The sequence below is a fragment of the Chiloscyllium plagiosum genome, unplaced genomic scaffold (assembly GCF_037043375.1).
Source record: "Chiloscyllium plagiosum isolate Xiang-an unplaced genomic scaffold, Cpla_swu_hap1 HiC_scaffold_6, whole genome shotgun sequence".
In the NCBI taxonomy this organism is placed as follows: domain Eukaryota; kingdom Metazoa; phylum Chordata; class Chondrichthyes; order Orectolobiformes; family Hemiscylliidae; genus Chiloscyllium; species Chiloscyllium plagiosum.
In genome coordinates this window covers 6,285,922-6,309,093 of record NW_028270144.1, presented here as the reverse complement: position 1 = coordinate 6,309,093, position 23,172 = coordinate 6,285,922, and positions in this window count along the sequence as shown.

The following is a 23,172-nucleotide window of genomic DNA, read 5'->3' as shown; positions in this document are numbered from 1 at the left end:
TGTAACCCTGCATTTCCCATGGCTAATCCATCTAGCCTGCACACCCCCTGGACACTGTGGGCGATTTATTATGGCCAATCCAACTACCTTGCACATCTCTGGACTGTAGGAGGCAATCAGAACACATGACAGAACACACAGACATGGGGAGAACATGCAAACTGCACACAGAGTAGATTCAAACCTGGGTCCCTCGCACAGTGAGGCAACAGTGTTAACCACAGAGCCACCGTGACACCCTAATAATTAGACTCCATAGTCCTACCAAACTGCTCTCTAATTACAGACAGTGATAGTTTAAACTGAGGGTCATCATACCTCAAACGAGGGGAGAGTCCCCTGTGGGGACCTTAGCCAATGCAGAGAATTGAATGGAGGCTGGTAGGATCACTCTGCATTACAGACCAGCTGTCCTGCTGACTGAGCTAATTGACCCACAACCCGCTTTAATACAGAATGGGTGATTGGTGCAACTGCCTCCTGGAGGGCATGACATTGCCAGCAGATGGAACCCCCTCCCTCAGTCCAATAAAAAAGCATTTACTTCCTGCATTCTGGGTGCACTGACTGCCATTTTTATTTTCATCATGCAGGAGAGAATCATATGATAGTGGAATGTTTCAGAGCTCACACTTGAGAGAATGAGTTACAAGCTCTGCCTGTTGCTCTTGGTACACCCCTTTTCCAAACTTCTTTTCTGCATTGCAGTCCCTGTAACCTCATCAGACATCTCCACGTTCCCAAGAAACCCTTCCCCAGCACTGTACTCACATTAATAACCCAATTTATCCCTCTGGGGACACATGCCCGGGAGTGACAGTGTTCACCTCTTGGACTGACCATTCCCCTGGACAGATGCCTCAACAGCACCCTCACCGATCTGCTTGTAACCTCAGAATGTTTACATTTGCTCTGTGTGATTGATAATGTCCAGATTCCTGGACTGAAAGAATATGAATCCTCAGATCCTGGTTGAAGTAAGAGCTTGATTGACAGTCAGCAGCCTTCTGGACTGGAAAAGAATATGCCCAAGAAATGACTCTGGCGATATCTCCTATTTGAGTGTCATAACCCTTCACGCTGTTGTTCCCCTTTGACCTTCCCTCATCAGCATTTGTCTGAAGCACTGCAGTGTGTTTGTTGCATAAGTTGCTGACACGCGTTGCAGGTCTGACATTGACATGGCCTTGGTCCACACAGTAACATGCTCACCCCCCACGCTGCCAAATCTGACCGGTACGTTGACATTTCAGTGCATCGCACCATCAGTATATCTTGAAGAAACAGCTAAACCGTGGAGGCTGGCAACTTGTATCTGAATTCTGACGACCTTGTGTACGAAGGAAGTGTAACCTGTGCTCAAGTCAATGTACACAATGAAAGCAATATGAATCAGACAGAAGTTGGAAGGTACGCCCTGAAGGGAGGGGTCAATAATAAAGAAAGCTAAGATGTGCTTATGTGTGTTAGAACAAAAGAATTCAGTATGGAGGCATGAGATCTGTGATTGTCCCTGTATCTGACAGCTCCAAGGGAGAACGTTCAGGGCATGAAGTGGTGTCAGAGATGGTCTGAGAGGGGGCAGAGGCTGGCATTTTGCTGATGCCAAGTGGTGGAAGAAAGGCTGAGGACGAAGATGGCCATGAAGCAAGCAGCATATTGTTTCAAAGGAGCAGTCCCATAATGCCCAGGGCCTGGCGAATGGCAAACTGCGGCTGTCAGGTCCCCACTCTGTTTTACCCGTAAGTAATTTGCACTTTTTCTGATGTAGACGAGGAGAATTAGATGAGGCATGCAAATTATACGGATTGGGTTTTAATGACCTGCAAAAGCAGTGAAATGCCACTCAAGGACGATCTCTTGAAATCACCATTTCAGACTTGAGGAGAACATCATGGGATCTTTCCTCAATATCAGGGACCTGATGTTTTTTTCATTTCCCCCCTATTTTGCCACCATGTTCAATATTCTAGTTAGCACACCAGAGACAGGAGACCTCTCCCCATGGCGTTTGTACAAACTGTGAGATGGAATGGAAAAGACAAGATGCATCCAGAATATTATTAATTAGAACCATCCTTGAGTCAGACATACAAATGAATAGAGCCCTGTCATTCTCAGAGATAAGGGCATTCAATCTAAATGCTTACAAAAACAGAAATTGCTGGAAAATCTATCAGAGGATTTAGATCTGAAACGTTAACTTTGCTTTCGCTCTACAAATGCTGCCAGACATGCTGAGTTTCTCCTTCTGTTCTACCGTCTGATTTCCAGCATCTAGTTCTTTCAGTATTTTGTTGAAGCTAAATGCTTCATTGCTTAATGTTAGATGAAAGATAAGAAAGGATAATCAAATTAAATGTTGCCACATTATTAGCAAATTAAGTATTAACATCAACATTTAGTTAAGGAGTGTTAATCCCAAAGGGACTATAAAACCAGGGTTTGAATGCTCATGTCAATATTCATCAGAAAACTGAGGCTGGTGAGACAACAGCTGAAGTTTAGATTGATCCAATGGCTGGGATATTAGTCATGGACTTCTGTCCTGGTTTTAATCATTTTCAGACACAGCCAAATAATTTCGTCAGCATGAAAACCTGAGGTGCTTTTTCTACAGGAAGGAAGAGGTCTCTTGTCAAAGAGCTGGGTTCTGGATCCGATCTGAAAACTATCATTGATGATTCCATAATTGAGGAGAAGGATATTTATAAAGTCTCCACTAATTACTTGTTTTATTGTTGATTCGTGACTGGATCTGGCAGGAATGCAGGGCTGAATTCTGATATGATGGCTGTGGAATCATTATAGTTTTGCCCTCTGCTATTCCTGGTCTGACCTCCTGAATTCTTCATCAAATCAGGGTGAAAGGATCAGGGTGAAACTCAATTCAGTTTTCCATTTTTTTTTTGTAAAACCACCTAGAGGGCAATACAAATGACCAAACCAATAAACCTTTGACTAGTCAAGGCTGAAGGGTAGAAACAAAAAGAACATTCTGTGAGTTAAGACTGTTAGAGATACAGGAAGCGCTGGAAATACTCAGCAGATCTGGCAGTTTCTATGGAAAGGTAAACAGAGCTAATGTTTTAGGTCAATGGTATTTTTATTAGAACTGGAATATGTTAGAGAGTTTCAGTTTTTAAACAAGTATATAGGTGCAGGAAAGTGGATTAAGGTGAAAAAACAGGAAGTGTTTTGTAATAGGCTGAAAAGCAAGAGTGATTGAATGACACAAGTGATTGGCTACCTATTGTTACCCACTGATAAAGGACACAATTCTACTTCAGTTGTCCAACAGAGCCTCTGTTGGAGCATTCCCCTGAATAATATAAACAAAGAGTGCAATTATTGTGTTTTGTCAACCTGTTAAGCATCGATAACCACCAGCAGTTGTAATGGAAGCTTGGCTTAAAATGGTGAGCACTCGCGCTTAATAAACAAGAGCATCAAAATTCAGAATAACAAAATGGAGGATTTTAAAAAATGCTGGGGTAGGAGTACTGATTAGAGAAAACAATTGACTGTTAGAAAGAGAGTGGGATGAGCAAACACAGTTCATTCATTTCGAGATGAAATGCTAAACAAGGTGAGATCACACTCTACCAGACCTAGGCTACAGGCTGGCGAACATTGAGTAAGTGCACAAACAAAACTGTAGAGGAATCAGAAATATGCAAGAAATAAAGAGCGTTGTTACTGGCAGTCTTTAATTAACAATAAGAAATGAAATGCTGTTTGAGGAGAGAAATTTTGAAAATATGTTTCAGAGAGTATTGTTGATAGATTTTGAAAGGAGGCATTGCAGCGTCTGATGCTGGGAAATGAAGTGAACCAAATGTCTGAGCAGGAACACTTTGGCAAGAGTGATCATCAAATACTGTGAGATAGTAAGGACTGCAGTTGCTGGAGACAGAGTCAGCAAGTGTGGTGCTGGAAAAGCACAGCAGGTCAGGCAGCATCTGAGGAACAAAAGGGTCGACTTTTCGGGCAGAAGCCCTTCATCAGGACGCAGAGAGGTCAGGTGAGTGGAGATGGGCCAGACATCAAGCTTCTCAGCTCCTCCCTACAGGGAGACAGTTTTGGCAAGAAAACACCAGGAACGCTCCTGCAGGAACACTCCCGCAGGAACGCTCCCACTGGAATGCTCCCACAGGAATGCTCCCGCAGGAATGCCCCTGCAGGAACGCTCCCACAGGAACGCTCCCGTAAGAATGCTGAAACATCTGTGTCCTGTGAGATGAGGAAGTACAAACCCTGAGTCTGCCACTCACCCTTTAACTCCGCTGTATTCCTCAGTCAATGGAAGATATTTCCAACCACAAACCACAATGTCTTCTCTCTCTATCTTTCTCTCTCTCTCTCTCTCTCTCTCTCTCTCTCTCTCTCTCTCTCTCTCTCTATCTCTCTGTCTATCTCTCTCTCTCCCTATCCTCTGTCCAATAGGTTTCACAAACCTACCCTCGATCACAACATTAATGTGCTCAGCTCCACTGAAGGCCCCATCCTCACCTTTAAGGGCAGGAGCTCAAAGGTCTCAGAGGAAGCATCAGTGAGACTACCACCTGCATAACGAGCAGCTAATCAGTGGACGTGTGTGCCAAGGAGGTGCCACCTTCAGAGAGGGGCATTGGTCAAGTAGAATGCGTTCAACAAGTCTTTGCAGCGAACACTCCAGAGGGTGATGACCCATGTTGTGCCCCTGTGAAAGGGGAGAGACGCAGCCCCTCCTTCACAGGTTGTGTCACATATTCCCAATCCGAGTGTGCCCCCATTCCGATTGTGCTTCCAGTCCGAGTGTGTCTCCAGTCCGAGTGTGTCTCCAGTCCGAGTGTGCCTCCAGTCCGAGTGTGTCTCCAGTCTGACTGTGTCTCCGGTCCGAGTGTGTCTCCAGTTTAAGTGTGCTTCCAGTCCGAGTGTGCCTCCAGTCCAAGTGTGCCCCCATTCTGATTGTGCTTCCAGTTCGAGTGTGTCTCCAGTCCGAGTGTGTCTCCAGTCCGAGTGTGCACTCAGTCCGTTTGTGTCTCCAGACCGAGTGTGCCCCCATTCCGATTGTGCTTCCAGTTCGAGTGTGTCTTTAGTCCAATTGTGTCTCCAGTCCGGGTGTGTCCCCAGTCCGAGTGTGTCTCCAGTCTGAATGTGTCTCCAGTCAGAGTGTGTCTTTAGTCCGATTGTGTCTCCATCTGCTTGTGTCTCCAGTCCGAGTGTGCCCCCAGTCCGAGTGTGTCTCCAGTCCGAGTGTGTCTCCAGTCTGAGTGTGTCTCCAGTCCGGGAATGTCTCCAGTCCGAGTGTGTCTTTAGTCCGATTGTGTCTCCATCTGCGTGTGTCTCCAGTCCGAGTGTGCCCCCAGTCCGAGTGTGTCTCCAGTCTGAGTGTGTCTCCAGTCCGGGTGTGTCTCCAGTCCGGGTGTGTCTCCAGTCCGGGTGTGTCTCCAGTCACAATGTGTCTTTAGTCCAATTGTGTCTCCAGTCTGACTGTGTCTCCAGTCTGAGTGTGTCTCCAGTCCGGGTGTGCCTCCAGTCCGCGTGTGTCCCCAGTCCGATTGTGCCCCCAGCACGAGTGTGCCCCCAGTCCAAGTGTGTCTCCAGTCCGACTGTGCCCCCAGTATGAGTGTGCCCCCAGTCCGAGAGTGTCTCCAGTCCGAGTGTGTCTCCAGTCCAGGTGTGTCTCAAGTCAGAGTGTGTGTCCAGTCCGAGCGTGTCTCCAGTCCGACTGTGCCCCCAGTACAAGTGTGTCCACAGTCCGAGTGTATCTCCAGTCCGAGTGTGTCTCCAGTCCGGGTGTGTCTACATTCCGAGTTTGTGTCCAGTCTGAGTGTGTCTCCAGTCCAAGAGTGTGTCCAGTCTGAGTGTGTCTCCAGTCAGAGTGTGCCCCCAGTCCGAGTGTATCTCCAGTCTGAATGAGTCTCCAGTCCGGGTGTGTCTACATTCCGAGTGTGTGTCCAGTCTGAGTGTGCTTCCAGTCCGAGTGTGTCTCCAGTCCAAGTGTGCTTCCAGTCTGAGTGTGTCTCCAGTCCAAGTGTGCCTCCATTCCCCGTGTGTCCCCAGTCCGAGTTTGTCTCCAGTCCGAGTGTGCCCCCAGCACGAGTGTGCCCCAGTCCAAGTGTGTCTCCAGTCCGAGTGTGTCTCCGGTCCGAGTGTGCCCACAGTCCAAGTGTGCCTCCAGTCCGAGTGTGTCTCCAGTCCGAGTGTGCCGCCAGTCCGGGTGTGTCTCCAGTCCGAGTGTGCCCCCAGTCCGAGTGTGCCTCCAGTCCGAGTGTGCCCCCAGTCCGAGTGTGTCTTCAGACCGAATGTGTCTCCAGTTCGGATCTGTCTCCAGTCCGGGTGTGCCCCCAGTCCGAGTGTGCCCCCAGTCCGAGTGTGTCTCCAGTCCGAGTGTGCCCCCAGTCCGAGTGTGCCCCCAGTCCGAGTGTGCTTCCAGTCCGAGTGTGTCTCCAGTCCAAGTGTGCCTCCATTCCCCGTGTGTCCCCATTCCGAGTTTGTCTCCAGTCCGAGTGTGGCCCCAGCACGAGTGTGCCCCAGTCCAAGTGTGTCTCCAGTTCGAGAGTGTCTCCGGTCCGAGTGTGCCCACAGTCCAAGTGTGCCTCCAGACCGAGTGTGTCTCCAGTCCGAGTGTGCCCCCAGTCCGGGTGTGTCTCCAGTCCGAGTGTGTCCCCAGTCCAAGTGTGCCCCCAGTCCAAGTGTGCCCCCAGTCCGGGTGTGCCCCCAGTCCGAGTGTGCTTCCAGTCCCAGTGTGCCTCCGTTCCCTGTGTGTCCCCAGTCCGAGTTTGTCTCCAGTCTGAGTGTGGCCCCAGCACGAGTGTGCCCCAGTCCAAGTGTGCCTCCAGTCCGAGTGTGTCTCCAGTCCGAGTGTGTCTCCAATCCGGGTGTGTGTTTCCAATCCGGATGTGTCTCCAGTCCGAGTGTGCCCCTAGTCCGAGTGTGTCTTCAGACCGAATGTGTCTCCAGTTTGGATGTGTCTCCAGTCCGAGTGTGTCTTTAGTCCGATTGTGTTTCCAGTCCGAGTGTGTCTCCAGTCCGGGTGTGTCTCCAGTCCGGGTGTGTCCCCAGTCCGAGTGTGCCCCCAGTCCGAGTGTGTCTCCAGTCCGAGTGTGCCCCCAGTCCGAGTGTGCCTCCAGTCCGAGTGTGTCTCCAGTCCAAGTGTGCCTCCGGTCCGAGTGTGCCCACAGTCCAAGTGTGCCTCCAGTCCGAGTGTGTCTCCAGTCCGAGTGTGCCCCCAGTCCGAGTGTGCTTCCAGTCCGAGTGTGTCTCCAGTCCAAGTGTGCCTCCATTCCCCGTGTGTCCCCAGTCCGAGTTTGTCTCCAGTCCGAGTGTGGCCCCAGCACGAGTGTGCCCCAGTCCAAGTGTGTCTCCAGTCCGAGTGTGTCTCCGGTCCAAGTGTGTCTACAGTCCAAGTGTGCCTCCAGTCCGAGTGTGTCTCCAGTCCGAGTGTGCCCCCAGTCCGGGTGTGTCTCCAGTCCGAGTGTGCCCCCAGACGGGTGTGCCCCCAGTCCGAGTGTGTCTCCAGTCCAGGTGTGCCCCCAGTCCGAGTGTGCTTCCAGTCCGAGTGTGTCTCCAGTCCAAGTGTGCCTCCATTCCCCGTGTGTCCCCAGTCCGAGTTTGTCTCCAGTCCAAGTGTGTCTCCAGTCCGAGTGTGTCTCCAGTCCGAGTGTGCCCCCAGCCCGGGTGTGTCTCCAGTCCGAGTGTGCCCCCAGATGGGTGTGCCCCCAGTCCGAGTGTGTCTCCAGTCCGAGTGTGTCTCCGGTCCAAGTGTGCCCACAGTCCAAGTGTGCCTCCAGTCCGAGTTTGTCTCCAATCCGGGTGTGTGTTTCCAATCCGGGTGTGCCTCCAGTCCGAGTGTGCCTCCAGTCCGAGTGTGCCTCCAGTCCGAGTGTGCCCCCAGTCCGAGTGTGTCTTCAGACCGAATGTGTCTCCAGTCCGAATGTGTCTTTAGTCCGATTGTGTCTCCAGTCTGAGTGTGTCTCCAGTCCGGGTGTGTCTCCAGTCCGGGTGTGTCCCCAGGCCGAGTGTGCCCCCAGTCCAAGTGTGTCTCCAGTCCGAGTGTGCCCCAAGTCCGAGTGTGCCTCCAGTCCGAGTGTGTCTCCAGTCCAAGTGTGCCTCCATTCCCCGTGTGTCCCCAGTCCGAGTTTGTCTCCAGTCCGAGTGTGGCCCCAGCACGAGTGTGCCCCAGTCCAAGTGTGTCTCCAGTCCGAGTGTGTCTCCAGCCCGAGTGTGCCCACAGTCCAAGTGTGCCTCCAGTCCGAGTGTGTCTCCAGTCTGGGTGTGTCTCCAGTCCGGGTGTGTCCCCAGTCCGTGTGTGCCCCCAGTCCGAGTGTGTCTCCAGTCCGGGTGTGGCCCCAGCACGAGTGTGCCCCAGTCCAAGTGTGTCTCCAGTCCGGGTGTGTCCCCAGTCCGAGTGTGCCCCCAGTCCGAGTGTGTCGCCAGTCCGACTGTGCCCCCAGTACGAGTGTGCCACCAGTCCGAGTGTGTCTCCAGTCCGAGCGTGTCTCCAGTCCGGGTGTGTCTACATTCCGAGTGTGTGTCCAGTCTGAGTGTGTCTCCAGTCCGCGTGTGTGTCCAGTCTGAGTGTGTCTCCAGTCCGATTGTGCCCCCAGTCCGAGTGTGTCTTCAGTCTGAGCGTGTCTCCAGTCCGGGTGTGCCCCCGGTCCGAGCGTGTCTCCAGTCCGAGCGTGTCTCCAGTCCGAGTGTGGCACCAGCACGAGTGTGCCCCCAGCACGAGTGTGCCCACAGTCCGAGTGTGTCTCCAGGCTGAGTGTGCCCCCAGTCCGAGTGTGCCCCCAGTCCGAGTGTGCCCCCAGTCCGAGTGTGTCTCCGGTCCGAGTGTGTCTCCGGTCCGAGTGTGCCCACAGTCCGAGTGTGCCTTCAGTCCAGGTGTGTCTCCAGTCCGACGGTGCCCTCAGTCCGGGTGTGTCTCTAGTCCGACTGTGCCCCCAGTACGAGTGTGCCCCCAGTCCGAGTGTGTCTGCAGTCTGGATGTGCCCCCAGTCCAAATGTGTCTCCAGACTGAATGTGCCCCTAGTCTGAGTGTGTCCCCAGTCCGAGTGTGTTTCCAGTCCGAGTGTGCCTCCAGTCCAGTGTGTCCCCAGTCCGTCTTCAGTCCGTGTGTGGCCCCAGCACGAGTGTGCCCCAGTCCAAGTGTGTCTTTAGTCTGATTGTGTCTCCAGTCCGAGTGTGTCTTTAGTCCGATTGTGTATCCATCTGCTTTTGTCTCCAGTCCGAGTGTGTCTCCAGTCCGAGTGTGTCTCCAGTCTGAGTGTGTCTCCAGTCCGGGAATGTCTCCAGTCCGAGTGTGTCTTTAGTCCGATTGTGTCTCCATCTGCGTGTGTCTCCAGTCCGAGTGTGCCCCCAGTCCGAGTGTGTCTCCAGTCCGAGTGTGTCTCCAGTCCGAGTGTGTCTCCAGTCTGAGTGTGTCTTCAGTCCGGGAATGTCTCCAGTCCGAGTGTGTCTTTAGTCCGATTGTGTCTCCATCTGCGTGTGTCTCCAGTCCAAGTGTGCCCCCAGTCCGAGTGTGTCTCCAGTCTGAGTGTGTCTCCAGTCCGGGTGTGTCTCCAGTCCGGGTGTGTCTCCAGTCACAATGTGTCTTTAGTCCAATTGTGTCTCCAGTCTGAGTGTGTCTCCAGTCTGAGTGTGTCTCCAGTCCGGGTGTGCCTCCAGTCCGGGTGTGCCTCCAGTCCGCGTGTGTCCCCAGTCCGATTGTGCCCCCAGCACGAGTGTGCCCCCAGTCCAAGTGTGTCTCCAGTCCGACTGTGCCCCCAGTATGAGTGTGCCCCCAGTCCGAGAGTGTCTCCAGTCCGAGTGTGTCTCCAGTCCGGGTGTGTCTCAAGTCAGAGTGTGTGTCCAGTCCGAGCGTGTCTCCAGTCCGACTGTGCCCCCAGTACAAGTGTGTCCCCAGTCCGAGTGTATCTCCAGTCCGAGTGTGTCTCCAGTCCGGGTGTGTCTACATTCCGAGTTTGTGTCCAGTCTGAGTGTGTCTCCAGTCCAAGAGTGTGTCCAGTCTGAGTGTGTCTCCAGTCAGAGTGTGCCCCCAGTCCGAGTGTATCTCCAGTCTGAATGAGTCTCCAGTCCGGGTGTGTCTACATTCCGAGTGTGTGTCCAGTCTGAGTGTGCTTCCAGTCCGAGTGTGTCTCCAGTCCAAGTGTGCTTCCAGTCTGAGTGTGTCTCCAGTCCAAGTGTGCCTCCATTCCCCGTGTGTCCCCAGTCCGAGTTTGTCTCCAGTCCGAGTGTGCCCCCAGCACGAGTGTGCCCCAGTCCAAGTGTGTCTCCAGTCCGAGTGTGTCTCCGGTCCGAGTGTGCCCACAGTCCAAGTGTGCCTCCAGTCCGAGTGTGTCTCCAGTCCGAGTGTGCCGCCAGTCCGGGTGTGTCTCCAGTCCGAGTGTGCCCCCAGTCCGAGTGTGCCTCCAGTCCGAGTGTGCCTCCATTCCCCGTGTGTCCCCAGTCCGAGTTTGTCTCCAGTCCGAGTGTGGCCCCAGCACGAGTGTGCCCCAGTCCAAGTGTGTCTCCAGTCCGAGTGTGTCTCCGGTCCGAGTGTGCCCACAGTCCAAGTGTGCCTCCAGACCGAGTGTGTCTCCAGTCCGAGTGTGCCCCCAGTCCGGGTGTGTCTCCAGTCCGAGTGTGCCCCCAGTCCAAGTGTTCCCCCCGTCCGGGTGTGCCCCCAGTCCGAGTGTGCTTCCAGTCCGAGTGTGTCTCCAGTCCCAGTGTGCCTCCGTTCTCTGTGTGTCCCCAGTCCGAGTTTGTCTCCAGTCTGAGTGTGGCCCCAGCACGAGTGTGCCCCAGTCCAAGTGTGCCTCCAGTCCGAGTGTGTCTCCAGTCCGAGTGTGTCTCCAATCCGGGTGTGTGTTTCCAATCCGGATGTGTCTCCAGTCCGAGTGTGCCCCTAGTCCGAGTGTGTCTTCAGACCGAATGTGTCTCCAGTTTGGATGTGTCTCCAGTCCGAGTGTGTCTTTAGTCCGATTGTATCTCCAGTCCGAGTGTGTCTCCAGTCCGGGTGTGTCTCCAGTCCGGGTGTGTCCCCAGTCCGAGTGTGCCCCCAGTCCGAGTGTGCCCCCAGTCCGAGTGTGTCTCCAGTCCGAGTGTGCCCCCAGTCCGAGTGTGCCTCCAGTCCGAGTGTGTCTCCAGTCCAAGTGTGCCTCCGGTCCGAGTGTGCCCACAGTCCAAGTGTGCCTCCAGTCCGAGTGTGTCTCCAGTCCGAGTGTGCCCCCAGTCCGAGTGTGCTTCCAGTCCGAGTGTGTCTCCAGTCCAAGTGTGCCTCCATTCCCCGTGTGTCCCCAGTCCGAGTTTGTCTCCAGTCCGAGTGTGGCCCCAGCACGAGTGTGCCCCAGTCCAAGTGTGTCTCCAGTCCGAGTGTGTCTCCGATCCAAGTGTGTCTACAGTCCAAGTGTGCCTCCAGTCCGAGTGTGTCTCCAGTCCGAGTGTGCCCCCAGTCCGGGTGTGTCTCCAGTCCGAGTGTGCCCCCAGACGGGTGTGCCCCCAGTCCGAGTGTGTCTCCAGTCCAGGTGTGCCCCCAGTCCGAGTGTGCTTGCAGTCCGAGTGTGTCTCCAGTCCAAGTGTGCCTCCATTCCCCGTGTGTCCCCAGTCCGAGTTTGTCTCCAGTCCAAGTGTGTCTCCAGTCCGAGTGTGTCTCCAGTCCGAGTGTGCCCCCAGCCCGGGTGTGTCTCCAGTCCGAGTGTGCCCCCAGATGGGTGTGCCCCCAGTCCGAGTGTGTCTCCAGTCCAGGTGTGCCCCCAGTCCGAGTATGCTTCCAGTCCGAGTGTGTCTCCAGTCCAAGTGTGCCTCCATTCCCCGTGTGTCCCCTGTCCGAGTTTGTCTCCAGTCCAAGTGTGTCTCCAGTCCGAGTGTGTCTCCGGTCCAAGTGTGCCCACAGTCCAAGTGTGCCTCCAGTCCGAGTTTGTCTCCAATCCGGGTGTGTGTTTCCAATCCGGGTGTGCCTCCAGTCCGAGTGTGCCTCCAGTCCGAGTGTGCCTCCAGTCCGAGTGTGCCCCCAGTCCGAGTGTGTCTTCAGACCGAATGTGTCTCCAGTCCGAATGTGTCTTTAGTCCGATTGTGTCTCCAGTCTGAGTGTGTCTCCAGTCCGGGTGTGTCTCCAGTCCGGGTGTGTCCCCAGTCCGAGTGTGCCTCCAGTCCAAGTGTGTCTCCAGTCCGAGTGTGCCCCAAGTCCGAGTGTGCCTCCAGTCCGAGTGTGTCTCCAGTCCAAGTGTGCCTCCATTCCCCGTGTGTCCCCAGTCCGAGTTTGTCTCCAGTCCGAGTGTGGCCCCAGCACGAGTGTGCCCAGTCCAAGTGTGTCTCCAGTCCGAGTGTGTCTCCAGCCCGAGTGTGCCCACAGTCCAAGTGTGCCTCCAGTCCGAGTGTGTCTCCAGTCCGGGTGTGTCTCCAGTCCGGGTGTGTCCCCAGTCCGAGTGTGCCCCCAGTCCGAGTGTGTCTCCAGTCCGGGTGTGGCCCCAGCACGAGTGTGCCCCAGTCCAAGTGTGTCTCCATTCCCCGTGTGTCCCCAGTCCGAGTTTGTCTCCAGTCCGAGTGTGGCCCCAGCACGAGTGTGCCCAGTCCAAGTGTGTCTCCAGTCCGAGTGTGTCTCCAGCCCGAGTGTGCCCACAGTCCAAGTGTGCCTCCAGTCCGAGTGTGTCTCCAGTCCGGGTGTGTCCCCAGTCCGAGTGTGCCCCCAGTACGAGTGTGCCACCAGTCCGAGTGTGTCTCCAGTCCGAGCGTGTCTCCAGTCCGGGTGTGTCTACATTCCGAGTGTGTGTCCAGTCTGAGTGTGTCTCCAGTCCGCGTGTGTGTCCAGTCTGAGTGTGTCTCCAGTCCGATTGTGCCCCCAGTCCGAGTGTGTCTTCAGTCTGAGCGTGTCTCCAGTCCGGGTGTGCCCCCGGTTCGAGCGTGTCTCCAGTCCGAGCGTGTCTCCAGTCCGAGTGTGGCCCCAGCACGAGTGTGCCCCCAGCACGAGTGTGCCCACAGTCCGAGTGTGCCCACAGTCCGAGTGTGTCTCCAGGCTGAGTGTGCCCCCAGTCCGAGTGTGCCCCCAGTCCGAGTGTGCCCCCAGTCCGGGTGTGTCTCAAGTCTGAGTGTGTGTCCAGTCCAAGCGTGTCTCCAGTCCGACTGTGCCCCCAGTCCGACTGTGCTCCCAGTCCGACTGTGTCTCCAGTCCGAGTGTGTCTCCGGTCCGAGTGTGTCTCCGGTCCGAGTGTGCCCACAGTCCGAGTGTGCCTTCAGTCCAGGTGTGTCTCCAGTCCGACGGTGCCCCCAGTCCGGGTGTGTCTCTAGTCCGACTGTGCCCCCAGTACGAGTGTGCCCCCAGTCCGAGTGTGTCTGCAGTCTGGATGTGCCCCCAGTCCAAATGTGTCTCCAGACTGAATGTGCCCCTAGTCTGAGTGTGTCCCCAGTCCGAGTGTGTTTCCAGTCCGAGTGTGCCTCCAGTCCAGCGTGTCCCCAGTCCGTCTTCAGTCCGTGTGTGGCCCCAGCACGAGTGTGCCCCAGTCCAAGTGTGTCTTTAGTCTGATTGTGTCTCCAGTCCGAGTGTGCCCCCCTGTCCAAGTGTGTCTTTAGTCCGATTGCGTCTCCAATCCGAGTGTGCCCCCCAGTCCAAGTGTGTCTTTAGTCCGATTGTGTCTCCAGTCCGAGTGTGCCCCCAGTCCGAGTGTGTCTTCAGACCGAATGTGTCTCCAGTCCGATTGTGTCCCCAGTCCGAGTGTTCCCCCAGCACGAGTGTGCCCCCAGTCCAAGTGTGTCTCCAGTCCGACTGTGCCCCCAGTACGATTGTGCCCCCAGTCTGAGTGTATCTCCAGTCCGAGTGTGTATACATTCCGAGTGTGTGTCCAGTCTGAGTGTGTCTCCAGTCCAAATGTGCCCCCCGTCCAAGTGTGCCCACAGTCCGTGTGTGTCTCCAGTCCGAGTGTGCCCCCACGTCTGAGTGTGCCCCCAGTCCATGTGTGTCTCCAGTCCAAGTGTGCCCCAAGTCCGAGTGTGCCCCAAGTCCGAGTGTGCCCCCAGTCCGTGTGTGTCTCCAGTCTGTGTGTGCCCCAAGTCCGAGTGTGACTCCAGTCGGAGTGTGCCCCCAGTCCGAGCGTGCCTGCAGTCCGAGTTTGCCCCCAGTCCGGGTGTGTCCCCAGTCTGAGTGTGCACCCATTCTGAGTATGCCCCCAGTCTGAGTGTGCACCCTGTCCGAGTGTGCACCCTGTCCGAGTGTGTCTCCAGTCCGAGTGTGCCCCCAGTCTGAGTGTGCACCCAGTCCGAGTGTGTCTCCATTCTGGGTGTGCCCGCAGTCCGAGTGTGCCCCCAGTCCGTGTGTGCCCCCAGTCCGTGTGTGCCCCCAGTCCGAGTGTGCCCCAAGTCCGAGTGTGCCTGCAATCCGAGTGTGCCCCAAGTCCGAGTGTGCACCCGGTCCGGGTGTGCCCCAAGTCCGAGTGTGCCTGCAATCCGAGTGTGCCCCAAGTCCGAGTGTGCACCCGGTCCAATTGTGCCCTCCATCTGGGTGTGCCTCCAGTCCATGTGTGCCTTCAGTCTGAGTGTGTCTCCTATCCGATTGTGCTCCTTGTCCGAGTGTGCCCCCCAATCTGAGTGTGTCTCCTTTCCAGGTGTGCCCCAGTCCGGGTGTGCCCCCAGTCTGAGTGTGTCTCCTATCCGATTGTGCTCCTTGTCTGAGTGTGCCCCCCAATCTGAGTGTGTCTCCTTTCCGGGTGTGCCCCCAGTCCGAGTGTGCCCCCAGTCTGGGTGTGCCCCCAGTCCGTTTGTGCCCTCAGTCCGGGTGTGCCCCAGTCCGATTGCGCCTCCAGTCTGAGTGTGCCCCCAGTCCGGGTGAGCCCCCAGTCCGAGTGCGCCTCCAGTCTGAGTGTGCCTCCAGTCTGAGTGTGCCCCCTGTCTGAGTGTGCCCCCAGTCCGGGTGTGCCCCCAGTCCGAGTGCGCCTCCAGTCTGAGTGTGCCCCCTGTCCAGATGTGCCCCCAGTCTGAGTGTGCCCCCAGTCTGAGTGTGCCCCCAGTACGTGTGTGCCACCTCCTGGTTCCATTCCATGGCACACTCTCAGTTTCCCGGTGTGATGGAAGGTGACAGGGAGCTTTTCTCCTCCGGGGTGCACCCAGCCTCATCCTGAGTGTACCTGTACCCACCCTGGCCCTGACTGACAGCTGTCTCTGTGCACTTCACTGAGGAATGTACCTGCAGTGTGTCTGCTGTGTACCTGGCACGTGGTACAGATGTGAGATTTATGTACCATACTGCCGTACAGCAGGGTGTGTGCCCTCTGGAGTGCCAGCTTGTGTGACTGCACTCATTGGCATGAGTTGGAAAGACAACATAAGGCAAGCAGCAACGTTAGGATCAAACAGGTGGGTGTGAATTGAGCGAGTGCTACGAGAGGAGACCAGCATCCCTGAGGTGCAGCAGAGTCCAGTGGGCCATCTGGATACCAGTGCCTGTAGCCCTTCAATACTAGCTGCACATTGCGCTGTCTGTGCTTCCAGGTTGCACTGCCAGGACAGCCATGATAGACTTCCAGATGTCCATGGCGGAGAGAGGAGTATGGTTGCTGTCCCTGTCGGTGGTGAGCTGAATCCACCCGCTGCTCGCTCCGGTTTTCTTGATGAATATTTCCGACATCGAGCTGGGTTGGTGAGTTTGGTAAGATGGGAGAATGAATATTAACGAGATCAGTTATTAACATGCATTCATCCCCATCAATTGGCATCTCGTGACTGCCCAGTGTGAATCTTGCCACAGTGCTTGTGAGAAGTATAAAAGTTGGAGCGCAATAATCCAGACATTGAGATGGACCCCACTGCACTGGTTACCCAATGTTGCTGTAAAATTCACCATAACCCACAATACTCTCGAACACTATTTTTACACCCACATTTCTCACTCTCTAACTAAATGTAAAATTTCATCCTGTTTTAATCAGTCTTACCGAAATTAATCCTGTTTCATTCACATTACCAACTCTAAAATGTACTGTCCTGTGTTGATTTCAAACAGATTGTGCTAAAAATCTGTTCCAAACATTTGTTATGAAGTCAGCCTCACTTTACCTTTCCTAAACTAATTCCTCCAACCCATAAGACAATAAAATTCTCCTCCAATTATTGCACCTAAAATTATTCCATATTGCATAGTCTGGCTAAAGTCTGGCTGTTCCTATCTATTACTGCTAACCTTGCTAGATGTTATCTCCCACCCATGCAACATCTATGTTTTGTTCCTCTGAACCGAAACCATTTCTCACTCCTCGTGTAAGAAAGCTACTTCACAAACTTTTCTTTTCTTCATGTCCTTCCAAAATGTCAAAATCCCTGAAGTACTCAAGTCCCATTCTTGATAACTTTGCTGCATTGCATTTGTGATGCCTATTATTATCATTATCACGCATTTCTGTTTGTGTTAAAAGTTCATTCATCTTGTTGCAAATGCTATGTGTATTAAGATAAAGAGACTTTAATTCTGTCTTTTAACCACTTTTCCTTCCCCTGACTTTATCTGTTGGTTATGTTTGTATGTTGTATTTTGTATGTTTTGTCCCCTTCTGTCATAAACTGATGATCAACGCCCCCCATCGATACCCTGTCCTATCAGGTTGTCCTTTCTGTTTAACTTTTAACATTTTCTTTCACACAAATCCTCTCCCATACTCAATTCTGCTTATTTTAAAGCCCCTTCTCCAGCCTAATTTGTACAATTCATTGATAACTTGGTGCCAGTGTGGTTCAGCTGAGATACTGCCTGAAATGTTCTATGAATCAAAATCCATTCCCCTTTTGACCTTACAGAGGTCTATAAAATCATGAGGGGCATGGATAGGGGGAATAGACATAGTTTTTATCTCTGGGCTGGGGAAGTCCCAAACCAGAGGGCATAGGTTCAGGGTGAGAGGATAAATATTTAAAAGGGACCTAAGGGGCAACTTTGACACGCAGAGGGTGGTGCGTGTATGAAATGAGGAAGTGGTGGAGGCTGGTACAATTACAACATTTGAAAGGCATTGGATGGGTACATAAATAAGAAGGGTTTAGGGGGACATGGGCCAAGTGCTGGCAAATGGGACTAGATTAGGTTAGACTATCTGGTTGGCATGGACGAGTTGGACCGAAGGGTCTGTTTCCGTGCTGTACATCTCTATGACTCTGAGAATACTGCAATCATGGAGCCATTCAAATCTCTGATCTTGTTTTTCCTGGGTTAAAGTGCTCACGGCAATTATGACCTTTGTAATTTGCTTTTCAATTTAGCCCTTTCAAGGGAATATCTTTCTTAGACCTATTTACATCATCGGCACTAATGTCGACCTGATCCTTCCCTTTCTCTCTAGGTTCTTCTCCGGTCTTCTCCGATGACCTTTAGTCCTGGTTCCAGGCAGGCAGCACAGGCTTGTGGAGTGTCCGTCGTGACTGAAGTGCCGAGTGCCCATTCTCGTGATATACTGCTCCTAATAACGACTGTGTTCCTCTGAACTCCCCTATTTAAGCAGCAATCCTGAACCATGGTGCTCTGGACAGGTTATTCATTCTCTGTACGAGTTCAGTTTGTGTCCTCACGAAGGCTGTCCCTGTCCACTAGCTCCCTGAAATTATCTACGAGCTATCATTGAGTCATTATTAATGTCTGGTTGTTTCTCATAACCCATATTATCTCACTAGATGAATTTAATTTCACAGCTTGATAAACATCGAAAGAAATCATTAAAAGATTAACTCTTAGGTCAGGGCAGTTACAAATATAAATTTGTTTGTTTTGATGAGGAATGAAATATTTGGGTACAGTTAAATGGCTTGAATGAGCTTTCATGAATGGGAAGACATGATTTCCCATAGAAAGGACTGCAATGGATATTTCAATCTTTTATTTTGTTATTGCAATGAGGCTCCTAAGGTCTGTCTATAATGAATGTTAATGTGTTGGTGGAGTGTGTAAGGAGATCCGGCAGTAGGTGGACTGGTGTAATTTGGCATTGAGTTGGCATGTGCTACGAGAGCCCAAGGGGTTAGGTGGTAGATATGAGTTGGCATTAGCAGCTACAATGGGGGCATGCAAATGACATTCCAGCATCCTGGCTGGGGGAGAGCTGGATGAGAGAGGACTGAAAATTTCACACAACCCAGGGAGAGACGATGAGCTTCCTTGCTTGGCACTTGACATCCGCCATCTGATCAGCTATCAGGAGCAACCAGGGCCCAATGGATTCTGCATCTTACCTCCAGGAATAATAATTATGCCATTTAGGGCATTCTTCCTGAGGCATATTCATTGAGCAGGAATGTTTCAAATTGAAGCTTCCAGAATACTGAATGGCCTGGACAGAGTGGATGTTAGGAAGATGCTTCCGTTGGTAGGACACGAGGGCCCAGCCTTAGAGTAAAGGGAAGACCTTTGGAATGGAGATAAGGAGAAACTTCTTCAGCCAGACAGTGCGGAATCTATGGAATTCTTTGCCACAGAAGGCTGTGAAGGTCAGGTCACTGAGTATATTTAAGACTGAAACAGATAGGTTCTTGAGTGTCAAGGAGATCAAGAGTTACAGGATGAAAGCAGGAGAATGGGGTTGAGAAACCTATCAGCCATGATTGAATGGCAGAGCAGACTCGATGTGCTGAATGGCCTAATTCCGGCTCCTATGTCTTATGGTCTACCCAACTTGGGAATAATAGAATCCTATAGTGTAGAAACAGGCCCTTCGGCCCAACAAGTCCACATTGAACCTCCGCAGAGTAACCCACCCAGACCCATTCCCCCTACCATGTATTTATCCCTCACTAATGTACTTAACCTTCACAATCCTGAACACTACGGACAATTTAGCATCTAACCTGCACATTTTGGACTGTCAGAGGAAACCGGAGCACCTGGAGGAAACCCATACAGACATGTGGAGAATGTGCAAACTCCACACAGACAGTTGCCCAAGGCTGGAATCGAACCTGGGTCCCTGGCTGTGTGGGGCAGCAGTGCTAACCACTGAGCCACTGTGCCACCCAAAACAAATTCCAAATTGATAACTCTATTTCTACCTACCAGACTCCATCAATATTTCTTTTCACTGCATTGGTGGTATTTTGCCTTTTAGTAGTGTTTCTGTTCCTTTCATTTGAGCTTAAGGACCATGCAGTGGTAATTCTATATGTTAAAGTCTTTGTTTCCACATACAGTATTTGTCTCAGATAAAGTTGTCCCTTGGAGGAGAAAGTGAGGACTGCAGATGCTGGAGATCAGAGCTGAAAATGTGTTGCTGGAAAAGCGCAGCAGGTCAGGCAGCATCCAAGGAGCAGGAGAATCGACGTTTCAGGCATGAGCCCTTCTTCAGGAATGAGGGAAGTGTGTCCAGCTGGCTAAGATAAAAGGTAAGGAGGGGGGACTTGGGGGAGGGGCATTGGAAGTGCGATAGGTGGAAGGAGGTCAGGGTAAGGGTGATAGGCCGGAGTGGGGTGGGGGCGGAGAGGTCAGGAAGAAGATTGCAGGTTAGGAAGGCGGTGCTGAGTTTGAGGGATTTGACTGAGACAAGGTGGGGGGAGGGGAAATGAGGAAACTGGAGAAATCTGAGTTCATCCCTTGTGGTTGGCGGGTTCCTAGGCAGAAGATGAGGCGCTCTTCCTCCAACCGTCGTGTTGCAATGGTCTGGCAATGTCCCTTACCAACCCACTTTCTCCAGATGCAAGCACCTCCTTGCAACTGTACTCACATTTCCAGATAACCAGATTGTCTGAGAGCTCAAACTAACTCAGAGAATGCTGCAGAAACTCAACTGGCTCGGCAGTGTCTGTGCAGAAGCATTAACTCTGTTTCTCTCTGTCCACAGATGCTGCCAGACTTGCTGAGCTTCTCCAGCATTGTCTGTTTGTTTCAGGTTACCAGTATCTGCGGTATTTTATCTTCATTTTAATAAAAGCTCCTTGGGCAGCAGGAGAAGGAGATATTCAGACGCCTAGCTTAAAGCACTTTCAATGTAACTTTGTGTCTTTCCATATGTTGCCTTGGTAATTGTGCAATTTTTTTGTTTAATTATGCTAGATGAAAATGTTGTCAAATAGATCCATCATGTCATGTAATGGAAGAGAGCCAAAAATGTCTACACAAGGTTACAACTTTATTTTGATTGAATAAGTACATGAGAGACATCCAGGGAGATTGTCACTGTTTGATGGTTCAATCACCTGAGTTGATAAACTTAAATATTCTTTTTAACTTAGCTTTGAGCGGAACATTATGCGGATGCTAAAGGAAAATGCCGGATGGACAGTTAAAACAGGCATTTAGGGAAGCATGCATCTTTCTTTTTATTGAGTTTTACTTATATAGACTTTACACTTGAATAGCTGGAAATTTGTGTATGTTGACCTTTGATACATGTGGACTGAGAACAAAGCATCCAAGTTACATTTTACCTGCTTATTTTAAAATATTTTTCAATTCTTTCCATGTTGTAGGAAGGTGTCCACAACCCTTCATGTCATTGGATGTTACAACTCAGACATTCTGCCATTTTCACTTATTTAAAACTCGCTGGTTCAGGATTAACAGCAAAGCAATGTCAATGAACACAGAAGGCAAAATGTTACAGAAATGGAACAATAAATAACATACAAAAAATGGAAATGGACATGTAAGCAATGTATATTCTTCAACTTTTCCCCCAATTTCAAGTTCAGCTAGCTTTTCAGCACAATTCCTTAAGTTATTATTCTTGTGCCTTTATTTTCAAATCAAAAACCTGGAAGTGCTAACATTTTTTATTCTTATTTCTGTGAACAAACTTCAATGAAAATATATTGGTATAATTCATCTTGGTTAATTTGTACTTTGAAAGTATGGTAACTTTAACTTCCAATTCAATGTGCTAAAATTATAAAATATGAAAATAGTAAAACCATTATAAACCTGCAATAAAATCTCATAAATTTCAAAGTTAAAGTGTTAACAGATATAACCTAACACAGTGAGATGACTTCCATAATTTCAGTGATGATATATCCCTGACAGCTATTTGGATTTCTTAAGGTATAAATATAAAAATTACTTCTGGTTTTACAGTTGATGATGAAATTACTAAATACTATGAGCAACAGTGAAGTAATTGATACTGCTTTCCTAAGAATAATTCATAGTAATCAGTGCGATGAAACTAATGCCATTCATAAACTAACTCATCAATGCAGGATCCTTTGAAACCATAAGAAAGCTTTTAAGCTCAGTAAGATATCCTTGATTAATCACTCATATAATTGCTGCCTAAAGATTAAAGCCTTATCGATAGTATATGCTTTTTCTATCATGGACAAACCAATGTCGGTAATTCCTCACACCTCAGCAGCAATGAATTATGAATGGGAAGTGTCGATATAATTTATTAATATTCTTTGTATAAGTTGTAGCAATCTGCGATCTACATTCTTGTGATTTCACAGCAACTGGCTTTAATGAACAGTCATATGACTGAGAGGATGACTGGTGTCATGACCAGTCCCTGAGTGATATTCCTGAATTGGCTATGTTTCCAGATGGGACAGCCCCAAATTGTCAAGTTCCCAGGTGAGGTGGTACAAATTGACCCCCTTCTTCATTCACCCACCTCACTCAATTGTTCACAACCAGGTTAGGTGCGAAATTTATAGGTAGAAAAAATACCTATACAACGCATTCAAGAGGAATGCATAGCCAATGAACACAGTCTGCCGATTCTTAAACAACAACAAGTAGACACAACACGCCCAGAAACTCTAACCACATTACCATATATCAAAGACAACCTGGAGATGACTACCAAACTACTCCCAACCCTTGACAGCATGGTAGCCCACAAACTTACCAATACACTGAACAAGCTACTGATGAACCTAAAGGACCCTATACCAATAACCAGCGAAATGAACGTCATTTACAAAATACCCTGCAAGGATTGTAACAAGCACTACCATCGGACAGACAGGCAGAAAATCAGCCACCAGGATACATGAACACCAACTAGCCACCAAAAGACATGACCCACTATCACTCATACCCTTACATACAGACAAAGAAGGACACCAGCTGGGACAACACATCCATCCAGGGACAGGCTAAACAGAGACATGCATGGGAATTCCTAGAGGCCTGGCATTCAAACCAGAACTCTATCAAGAAACACATTGATTTGGACCCCATTTACCAACCTCAGGGAAAACGAACCGGAAATTATATCACCCACCTCAAGTGGCCAAGACACACAAATAGGAAGTAGGACTGAACACCAGTGCTTCACCAGAGGCTCACTGATGATGTTACTGAGCATGGTGATGAAATGTCTGAAAACAAACCTTCCAGCTCAGCGAGCAAACTTACAACCTGAACCTCAATCTGAGTTACAAATCTGTTCCTTCACACACACCTTTTGTCTGCTCTTTAATTCCACATCATTGGGTGGAGCTGTACTCTGCAATCATCTAACATGCATTGATCAACTGAGCAACTCTACACCTTGTTGTGTTCCCCACTAGAGCTTTTAAATTATATCTTTGTTAATTTCTGCACACTAAGTGCTTTGTGAACATTCTCTGGAGCTTGCTGCTCTGCTGAGGTCTTTTGCACACACTCCCTGTGGGCTGCCTGAGTTTTGAGATTTTCTACCTATCTCTGAATCTCCTCCTTCACCATGCTCTGGAATGTTCTATCTGTACCTCCTGCAGACCTTTCCTCCTGCTGTTCCCCTGAAACCTCTACCTCTCTGAAAGTCTTTTTTTTACCTGGAATATATGTGTGTTTTCACTCTGTGAGTCAAACAATTTTTTCATTTGGCTTTTATTGTACTTGCAGTTGGTGGATTTTTCGAGAACTCATGTCTTTCCCATCCCTGTAAGTTTTTTTTTGGCTAAATAATACTTTACTTGCTGTGGCTCACCAATACTTTCCTCTTGCTTGCTGCATACTGCGTCAGAGACCCTCTTCCATTCTTGTTTTTAGCTTTGAGGGGTGAGGTACACCTCAAATCTGTCTGGAGCCATGCCCGATACTTCACGTATTTATCCCATCAATAAGGGCAGGGGTGTGGCAGTGTGGACAGGGTTTACCATCACTGGTCTTCACTTCAGACTCTGCCCTTCCAATTCCGGTTCCATGGCTCTGCTGATCACTGTCTCAGAGTAATAATGTGAGACTTACATTCTTGAGACTGAGCAGCAGTGGACGTTATTGAACATCATTGAGCAGAGGATGGCAAAATAGGACACCATACT